The sequence below is a fragment of the Carassius gibelio genome, chromosome B16 (genome assembly GCF_023724105.1).
Source record: "Carassius gibelio isolate Cgi1373 ecotype wild population from Czech Republic chromosome B16, carGib1.2-hapl.c, whole genome shotgun sequence".
Classification (NCBI taxonomy): Eukaryota; Metazoa; Chordata; class Actinopteri; order Cypriniformes; family Cyprinidae; genus Carassius; species Carassius gibelio.
The window spans coordinates 20001874-20010779 of record NC_068411.1 but is presented as its reverse complement, the minus strand read 5'-3'; the positions used below and the strand labels follow the sequence as shown (position 1 = coordinate 20010779).

The 8906-nt window shown below is 40.6% G+C and overlaps 1 pseudogene; it reads right to left on the bottom strand.

Moving 5' to 3' along the window:
• Positions 1-602: 602 nt before the first annotated feature.
• On the bottom strand, positions 603-3071 carry LOC127974749 (hyaluronan and proteoglycan link protein 2-like; annotated as a pseudogene).
• Between the last annotated feature and the right edge of the window lie 5835 nt (positions 3072-8906).

Below are 8906 nucleotides of genomic sequence, written 5' to 3'. Positions count from 1 at the left end.
GGAATTTGTTTTGTAAGTTGATTACTGTTTTCTGTTGTTTGGAACACTGTGCATGTACAGATTTCATATTTTCATTTGTAATTTTATTCACTCATTTTACAATCTTACTATTTTGTTAATTGAGGGTGTTAAAATAAATCAATAAGGCACCATGCAGTATATTGTGCGAAACAATGTAACATTTAAGATAATCTGATCCCTTTAAATTTATAGAGAAAAGCAACACAAAGTTCACCTCTCTTTTTAAAAAATAAAGCTCATTGCGAAACTAAATAGGCATGTTGTTACAAATACAGTGAATGAATAATTGTTAGACTTGGTTTAGGTTACATATTGATTTTGCTTATATACAATCAACGCTATAGAGTTAGCATTTCAAGCTAGCAGCTTATTCAAACGGGAGTAAAGCCTTTGTGTCAATCCACTCTTGATTGATGTTTTCCCAGAAGGACCCAAAATGCTCTGTTTTAAACAGGCTTAGTAAATGAACTGATATATAACCCAGACGGATGTGAATGCTAGCGGTAATCCAGAATGCTGACTGTATAGCTCATACAGACTTCCTGTAGCAGAAATTTACCAGGCAGCAAAACATGGAGCAGTTACCTGTAGCAATAAGCCCTATGATAACTTTTGCTGGAATACCCAAAGCTACGAACCCCCTCCACAGCACTCCCTCGGGTGGATGATGGGGAATCATACACCGCCATCCTGCATCCAGCCTCCAGCCTCTATAACAATGGCCAAGATGCAGACACTTCCAAGATGAGTAGATCTGACCAGTCTTTGCTTGACTGGCACCATCCCATCTGCAGGCATGCTCAGCCTTTGCAAAATTGAAAAGCCCCACAATGAAGAACACAGAGCCTGGAAAAGCAAAAAAGTGAATGCAGCATAGAAATAATAAAAAATGTAAAATGATTACGGAATAATGGAATTCCTGTATCTCTGTTATTGACATTCAATTCTTCAGTCTCATCTCCATGTTCAACAGTTTCATAATGGGAACTCAAATGTCACTCTACAGAGTAGCAGACTCTGTGTCTTTCCTAAATACAAAAACAACAGAGCTGATTGGGCGTGTCACTTCTAGTCTATTCAGGGAACAAACAGTGACTAATGGCCAACTAATGGCCTTTTTGTTTTAAACAGAAACAGTTTAGTAGGGAAGATGCCTCCTAAAAATCTCTATATCAGTTTGTATGTACAATTGTAACAGTTATTGTTTAAAGAAAGGATCACCATGGATCTAGGCACACAGATGTTTGTGGAAAAAGATAATACACACTACTATTCAAAAGTTTGAGGTTTTATCTATTTTTTAAAGAAGTCTCCTATGATCACCAAGGGTGCATTTATTTGATCAAAAAATAAAATAAAAAAGTGAAATAATATAGCATTTTAAAATAACTTTTTTCTATTTTAACATATTTTGCTGAAGTTTCAGCGTCATTACTCCAGTCTTCAGTGTCGCATGATCGTTCAGAAATCATTTGGTGCTCAAAAAACATTTTTTTATTATTATCAGTACTGAAAAAGAAAATTGTGCTGCTTAATATTTTAGTGGTTCCTGTGATCTTTTGTAACATTATAAATGTCTTTACAGTCATGTTTGATAAATTTAACGCATCCTCCATTTTTTCTTTTCAAAAAAAGAAAATTGCAGAATAGTATAAGCAATTTGGCATGTAGAATGTGTGAAAATCTCCTGAATCCCATTCTAATCTCCATAACAGCAGAATCCCCATTCACTGACCTTTATTGGCTGAGGTGAAGCAGAAAGCTTCATAGTGGTCCTGTGTTTTGCGACGGAGCCCATAACTTCGGATGCCTGATAAAAGATCCCCTCCGCAAGCCGGCCATGGTTGCAGGACTGAGTAACTGACAGTTCTATCACTCAGCCATTGCACCAGTACAACCCTTTAGTCCACATAACATAACAGTCTTTGGGACTTTTAAATAAACTTTAGCCATATTGCTCAAATGTTTATGTTAAAGTAAACAATCTAGGTATGTAAATATTATTATTACCACTTAAAGCTGCTTATAAGTTGCAAGTGTTGCATCCTGTTTAGCACAAGCTTCTTCAGCATCAAAAAAAAAAAAAAAAAAAAAATTATGTGACAACCATGGTGGCTCTGATATGGAAATACAACACCTGAAATACATGGCCAATTATAATGAATAAAATATATTAATGTATATTTAATATATGTAAAATACAGTCAGCCTGTCCTACCTTCAATCTTAATAATGCCCCTTTCATCCCCAGTTCCATTGATCACTACACAGCAGTAGCTGCCGTCATAATCTAGCAGTTAGGCGGAGATAAACATCCATGTTATGTGCATGCAGGAGAGATTGTATTTATTTATTTGATATTTGTATTTATTTTATTTATTTGTTTATTTGATTGAAACAGGAAGCTTTAAGGGTAAAAAAAAAGTCTCTCCTTCAGCCTCCTCCTTAATTTAAAAGGACATGCAGAAAAAGTCCATGACAGTAGTATTCTTTTCTTCTGCTCTGGTTGCAGTGGAGAAAGACACTGATCAGGGTCATCTGACAAGTTTTCTCCTCTGCTGCAGATGTTAATGTAAATCACACTGACTCTCACTGTTCCTTTCAGTGATTCTCTGACAGACAGACAGACTAGGAACGCCCGAAACCAGGAAACCTCAGATGATGGAGTCAACTTCACATTTTGTGGTAGTCAAAAGGCACTGAGGTAAAAAAAAAAAAAAAAAAAAAAAGTAATTTTCAAGCACACACAGTGTGTTTTTGTTGAAAAAGCAAAATAATTAAGATGCTCATTATGCAATTAAGCATGTTGTGTGCCAGAAACCAGAGAACAGATGTGCAGCAGCCCCAACTTTATTGTACAATCAAGTGACACTTAAAAATATAGACAGAAAATATACAACAAATTATTTCTACAAATCATTTTTTTTTTCAATCTGTCATATCCGCCATATAACATCCAACGGTGGAGGTGGGGTGGATGCTCTGGAGTCCTCTAGGAGCAGGGTTCTAGAATGGAAGGCCTCCAGGGAGGGGCCCGTTCCAGGACCCATGGTGTATCTGGCAGTTCAGGGTGCCATGGCGGAGCAGCCTCCGAGGCCGCAGCCCCAGCCCCCACTCCAGCCATAGAGGCTCTATGGATGGAGCCCTATTACCCCCCACCCCCAAAAAAATTACTTGGCGACGATAACAGGTTCCAAGGCCTTCCCTGGGCTTAACTGGGGGTTCAGGAGCTGACACTGGAGCAAGCACTCGAGCATACTCTCAGGTGAGGAAGATGGCTCGGAATCCCGGACCTAGTCATTTCTCCTCTTCCTCTTTTGATTTCGGGGGAAACTGGGTGGCTGGTGGGCAAAGGGGTATTGCTTACAGTTTTGGTCTGGAATTCTGTCATGGTTCATCTACTGTGGTGGAGATGCAGAGACGAAGAGGCTTAACTTGAAAACAGCTTTTATTTATCTCAATAAAGAACACACAGTCAGGAACTCACACGTATGACTAGAGGTTGATGTTCAATTCCAGACAAAACACAAACTGCACACTCTAAATTAAAAGTCACAATATGTACGATTTTGTTATTAAAAGATCCAAAAACCACTAGAACAGTGTTGTATATTTTGCTGACTTGTGTACTTGCATTATCCCAAATGTTTCGAAGAATGTTTAAATCCTCAGAAATAAGCAATTTTAACTAGTGACACGGACTGTGTCCATAGTGACATTTTGTCGCCTGCCAATGATGCCAGCCTGTCATAACCCCTCAATTTCCAATGAAATGCCAAAGACGCTTTAATATGTTGTGCGTTTTAATAGACCTGTGAAGACCACAAAGAGTAGCATTATAATAGAACTATATCTATAATAAAACTGCGCTGCCTTCCTCATCATTGGCATCAACTGTGGGGATGAAGAAGATGACAACTCCCATGACTCCACACCCATTCACGGCGTCATTAATCTTCTTTGACATATTGTGTCTTTAAATACACAGGGAAACTAGGATAATAACTAGACACACCTGGAATAAGTTGGAAACAATTAGGACAGGAACAGGAAGGACCAGATAAGGGCATGGAATGACCTGGTATGCATGGAAACACATGAGGAGCAAAACACACAAAACATAGAACAGTCAGGACACAATTATTCCGTGTCAAAGCAGAAAAAGCCACAGGTGTACTATATTTCATTAATGATGAACATGATCAACTAATCTATGATAATGAGAAAGTGTCCAAATACTTTTTTTTGTCTCAGTCTTGAACAAATAATTATATAAAAATATATATAAAATATATTTTGTTGAAAAGTGTGTTTACAATATACAATACATTAGTTTTACATTTTATTTTTATATTAGTTTTTAATATTTCAAAAATGAAAATTTGATGTTTATCTGCTTACCCATATATCCACCTATTTTTCAAATGGACCATTGACACTCCGAATTGAGATTGTAGATAGAGTGTCAATGGTCCATTTGAGAGATAAGTGTAGGTAATGCACTTATAAGTCTGCAATCTGCCATAAAGCAAGAAGAAGTACAGTTCAGACAGTTCAGGCATTGAAGTGAATCAGAGGTAAAAAACCAAATAGGTCGGTTCCCCATCTACGAGACACGGTGGCGGGGGAACTGGAGTAGGCGGATTAATACGTGCATAAAACACAGGTTTAGTTTTGGACACATGAAAGGCGGGGTGTATCCTCTTGTACGCAGGAGGTAGTTTAAGGCGGACTGTCACCGGACTAATGATCTTGGTGATAGCGAACAGGGCGATAAATTTGGGAGCTAATTTATTAGAAACGGAACGCAGAGGAATGTTACTAGTAGAAAGCCACACCTTTTGACCCACAACATAAATGGGAGGCTTTGACCGGTGGCGATCGGCCTTGGCCCTCATCCGGAGCAGAGTCTCGCAGGCTCTGGTCCAGGTGCGGTGGCACCTCTGGACAAATGCGTGAGCGGAGGGGACCGCGACTTCAGATTCCAGACTGGGAAAGACTGGTGGCTGGTACCCTACACTACACAACCCGAAGACAAGCCAACTGACGCTCCTAACAATTTGCAAAACTCTTTCCAAAATTTGGATATGAACTGAGATCCCCTGTCCGAAACCACGTCTACCTGGAGGCCATGAAGCCGAAAGACGTGATCTAGGACAGTGACCGCCGTCTCCTTGGCTGTAGGTAATTTGGGCAAGGGAATGAAATGTGCCGCCTTCGAGAACTGGTCCACTACGGTCAAAACGACCGTCATGCCATTAGAGGGCAGGAGGGCGGTAACAAAATCTAGAGCGATCTGGGACCAGGGTCTCGAAGGGACAGACAGCGGTTGAAGAAGCCCATCAGGAGGTCGGTTAGATGACTTACCACTGGCACAAACTGAGCAAGCCAAAACAAAATCGCGGACGTCGCGAACCATACGTGGCTACCAGAATCGTTGTCTAACTAACCCATTAGTTCTACTTATCCCTGGGTGACAAGCTACATTAGAACAATGACCCCACTGGACAACTTCGGACCTTAACTCCTCCGGCACAAATAAACGCTTCGGTGGACAACTGGACGGAGGCGTTACCCCTTGTAAGGCCGTCTTGACCTTCGACTCGACCTCCCATACGAGTGCTGAGACCACTAATTTCTCAGGTAAAATACACTCCGGAGTCACCGGAGGGATCAAAAAGACGTGATAAAGAGTCGGGTTTGACATTTTTGGAACCCGGGCGGTACGATAAGGTAAACTCAAAACGACTGAAAAAAAGTGCCCACCGAGCCTGCCTGGAATTGAGTCTTTTGGCAGTTCTAATGTACTCTAAATTTTTATGATCGGTCCAAACAATATAAGGAACCCCTGAACCTTCCAACCAGTGACACCATTCCTCTAATGCTAATTTGACAGCCAACAACTCTCTATTGCCAATGTCATAATTGCGTTTGGCAGGAGATAGTAGATGAGAGAAAGACGCGCAAGGATGTACCTTATCGTCCGAAGCAGCACGTTGGGACAACACTGCTTCTACCCCCACCTCTGACATGTTGACCCCGAGATCACGGTTTACCAACCGTGACAGGTATGCGCGCTCATAATGGAAGCGACACGCTCATTTTTTCCAGGCACGCACACCGCACCGCATCGCATTGAGTTAAAAACATCTCAACTTTTCAGAATGCCGCAAGCGCACCGCGGGTCATGTGACATGAACTAACAAATCAGCTTCATCCTTTCCCATAACAACGTTGAAAGCTCAGCCAAGATGAAGGAACAGCTGATCATAGTTGTATATGGATTGCCATTTTTAAATAAATTTAGTAGCAGAGCTACTGCAAGCAATTTTTAGAGCTGCAAATTTCAGCATCTTCATGGAGAGAGCACGTCATGGTTGCTTAGCAACGGCAGACACCTCAGGGGCGCAACCAAGGGGCAAGGAACTCGACCGGAAGTTGAAGTCGGGTGGGGGCTGCCATCTTTTAGCAGAACTTCACTTGCGTTAGCATTCCCATTGACTCCCATTCATTTTGGCGTCACTTTGACAGCGAATAACTTTACATCTGAGGCGTTTAAAGACTCTGTTTGTCCATTATTTATTTCTAAAGATACACGACAATGTATAAAGGGCTCCATTACCTTCTATGTTACATTATGGCCCCGTATAAACAGTTTTTGTAAAAAATAGGCTAACGATTGCGTCATAACCACTCGGCTCTCTGTCGCATTACCGTACAGACAGGAGGAGAAGCTCGCAGGCAGTTAACTTAATATGGCGTACTGGCATTATATTTTAAAACACTATACAAAATAATTAATCAGAATACTTACTCCTGCTCACTCACGACAAAGAACTCCCCGCTCAAGTTCGCCGTCTCTGCAAGATTAACGATGGCAGTTTGCACGCACACCCACTTAGAAGATTTACATCTGGCAGACAGGTTGCTGACGTCGTCAAGCTTCGTTTGAGTCTGCGCGTCAGAAACGGAAGTGCTAAAAAACGCTAAAACTGGGCTTCATTTGTCTCAATTGAGTTCCAATGGGGTCGCTGTGTCCATTTCTTTTACTGTCTATGGGCGCAACTGCCCGAGCGCTTTGGAGAAGGAGGAGAAAGAGGCGTGCCTAGCATTTTCCACACGTTTTTAGGCACGATATGTGAACGGCCCCTAAAACGGTTTAAGTTAAAAATGAGTTTGTGTTTTACTGAAGAAACAAAATCACCTACGGAACATCTTGGATGCCCTGTGGGTAAGCAGATAAACATCAAATTTTAATTTTTGGGTGAACTATCCCTTTAAATTATTTTTATTAATTTAAGAAAGATTTTGGGAATGCAGCATGCATAGTTGATCAGTGATGGCCCTCTCCCACCCCTAAACTGCATGTGCACATACACACACCCAGGCTCAGTCTTTAACCTCATGTTAACCTAGCTCCAAGGAAAGTGGGATTTGAGTCAAGGTTGTGTAGTTCTCATTAAGCATGCGCTCTCAGTTACATGAGACAGTGGCTGACAAATGATAGACTCGCCCCAGAGGATAACCGTTTCCTTCGGATTTCAAGCCCAGGCTTGTTATTTTCTTGGAAACTGATTATTCGAAAAACACTATACAGTTTTTGGTATTGGGTAGGATTAGGAATGTAGAATATGGTCATGCAGAATATGAGCTTTATAGCATTTATAGCCAATACGTTAATAATAGGCATGATAATAAGCAATAGTGAGATCTGGTCCCTATTCTGGAGTGTTACCAAAAAACAGTATTCTTTTGATGTTTGAAGTCCATCAAAGAATCTTTAGTTTTAGTTTACCATATCATCCCTGTTTTTTTACTATACACTGAATGGTTATTTTAAGAGGTTGTATATTTACTGAAATCTGAAATACTGAAAACTAGACTGCTCAGATTGTGTTGTCATAATTGTTTGCATGACCAGTCAGTTTTAGCCACAGCTGACCAGGCCAGAACAGAAAGAGGAAGTGGAATGGGCCATAGTTTGTGCTCTCTTTTCTCTCTGTCTCTCTCTAACCTGCGATCACAATGACAGCTTTCTGTCATTAAACTCCCCAGTACTGACCCACAGACAGCAGTGAGCAAGGAAAAGTGGTATAATGGGATTCAAGCGACATTTGGATCATGCTGCTCCATCAATGGCTCTTTTTGTCATCTTCCACTGAAAAGGCATGTCTAGATGTCCTTTACATCGCTTTATCTATATCCGTCTCTTTCATTCACTCCCATAGTCTTATACATTAGTTCTAAATTTAAACACCTCTTAAAGGGATAGTTCACCCAAAAATTAAAATGTGATGTATATCTGCTTACCCCCAGGGCATCCAAGATGTAGTTGACTTTGTTTCTTCAGTAGAAGACTAACCAAGATTTTTTACTTAAACCGTTTTAGTCTGTCAGTCTTATAATGGAAGTGAATGGGAATCACGGCTAAAACATACATAAAAAAACATACACAATATACAAACATACGGCAGATCACTTACATGCATTACCGCCAACTATCTCTTAAATGGACCATTGACACTCCCAATTGAGATTGTAGATAGAGTTTCAATGGTCCATTTGAGAAATAAGTGTAGGTAATGCACTTATAAGTCTGCAATCCGCTGTATAGCAAGAAGAATAAGTACAGTTCAGACAGTTCAGTTATTGAAGGACATCAGAGGTTAAAAAAAAACCTATATAAATACTGTTCAGTTTCTTGTACAGACTGATTGTTTTGTATCAGTGTATCGTCATGAACCACGGGGTTTCCCAGTGAGGAAAGTGGGGTTTGAGTCGAGGTTGTGTAGTTCTCATGAAGCATGCGCTCTCAGTTACATGAGATGGTGGTTGACAAATGATAGACTTGCCCCAGAGGATAACTGCTTCCTCAACTCTGATTT